The following is a 1,087-nucleotide window of genomic DNA, read 5'->3' on the forward strand; positions in this document are numbered from 1 at the left end:
TCATCGTTACAAGCATACTGGTTGCTAGTCTACCATAAATCCTAAGAATAATTTAAATAATAATACAACTTTTATGCTCACAATTATAGCTAGATTCCGAACAGAGATACACAACTATAGAATCAATCTCTAGGTAGCGAATAATGAATCTAATCCAATGAATGCATTAAAGACACTTAAAATGTAAGCTGCATTCTATAAATGATGATAAGTAATAAATCACATACTTTAACGGTACAGCGACCAATCAGATTGCATGAAGTCGTCACCTATTTTAAGTCGACATTTTAAACTTACGTAAAATACGTCAGAAAATAAAGAAAAACAGAAAAAGTTAAATACGGACCAAAATGATTGACTGTTTAACAAGTATAGCTAGGTACTTAAAAAAATGTACCTAATAGCATTTTCTATGATTTTGTGCATGGTCATCATTTCACGTGAGTTTCTTCAGCTTTCGATTTTCCCATTGTTAATGAATTACACTGTATAGATTTAAATATGTCTTTCTTAACTAACGTTTTATTTTATGGCAATGCAACTTTTAGGTGAGGATATTGTTCATTTTAGCAGTTTCAAAACTAAAATCACGGTTGACTATAATTTAACTTCAAGATTCGTGTATTCATAAAAAAAACTTATTAAACTGATTAAAAAATAGAAAATTATATGCACTAACACCACAGCACACATAAACCAACAATTTCACTAAATTGTTAGCACTTTGATCTCATTCAGCTGTTTATGGTGTCAGATCTGTACAAAAGAATCTTTTATTTGTTCAGGAAAATATATAGGGTGTTCCTAAATAAGTGTCGCAACGGAAAACTGTAAATCCCGCTTGAAAAAAGAAACATTCTTTTCCTCTTCTATTTTTCTCTCCAGGCTTTCATTTTCGAGATACACGGTGTCAAAACTTCAATTTTTTAAAAATTTTTTGCCAATATCTTAGGAACCGTTTGAATTACAGGACTGAGTTTTTGTACACGCATTACCACTATTAATAGCTACTTTTTCACACTTTTCTCGAATTCATTGAACGTGCCAGTGGTGGAGATTTTAAGGTATCGTAAGGGTTTTCCCCCCC

The sequence above is a fragment of the Anoplophora glabripennis genome, unplaced genomic scaffold, assembly GCF_000390285.2.
Source record: "Anoplophora glabripennis isolate ALB-LARVAE unplaced genomic scaffold, Agla_2.0 scaffold4816, whole genome shotgun sequence".
Lineage (NCBI taxonomy): Eukaryota > Metazoa > Arthropoda > Insecta > Coleoptera > Cerambycidae > Anoplophora > Anoplophora glabripennis.